Consider the following 559-nt stretch of genomic DNA (forward strand, 5'->3'; position numbering starts at 1 on the left):
CGCCATTCTCCTGCCTCAGCCTCCGGAATAGCTGGGACTACAGGCGCCGCCACCACGCCCGGCTAATTTTTTGTATTTTTAGTAGAGACGGGGTTTCACCATTTTAGCCAGGATGGTTTCAATCTCCTGACCTCGTGATCCACCTGCCTTGGCCTCCCAAAGTTCTGGGATTACAGGCGTGAACCACCGCGCCCGGCTTTCCCCTCCCAACTGTAGCCATCCTCCTCATGTGTATGAAGTGTATTTTATTGTGGTTTTGTTTGCGTTTCCCTAATGGATAATGGTGTTGTATCTTTTCATGTGCTTGTTGGTCATTTATATATCTCCTTTGGAGAAATGTCCATTCAAGTCCTTTGCTTAGTTTTGAATTTGATTGTTTGTGTTTTTTATCATTGAGTTGTTTTTTTTTCCTTAGATGGAGTTTCACTCTTGTTGCCCAGGCTGGAGTAGTGCAATGGCACGATCTTGGCTCACTGCAACCTCTGCCTCCCAGTTTCAAGTGATTCTCCTGCCTCAGCCTCCCGAGTAGTTGGAATTACAGGCATGCACCACCACGCCC

The sequence above is a fragment of the Mandrillus leucophaeus genome, unplaced genomic scaffold (genome assembly GCF_000951045.1).
Source record: "Mandrillus leucophaeus isolate KB7577 unplaced genomic scaffold, Mleu.le_1.0 Scaffold699, whole genome shotgun sequence".
NCBI lineage: Eukaryota > Metazoa > Chordata > Mammalia > Primates > Cercopithecidae > Mandrillus > Mandrillus leucophaeus.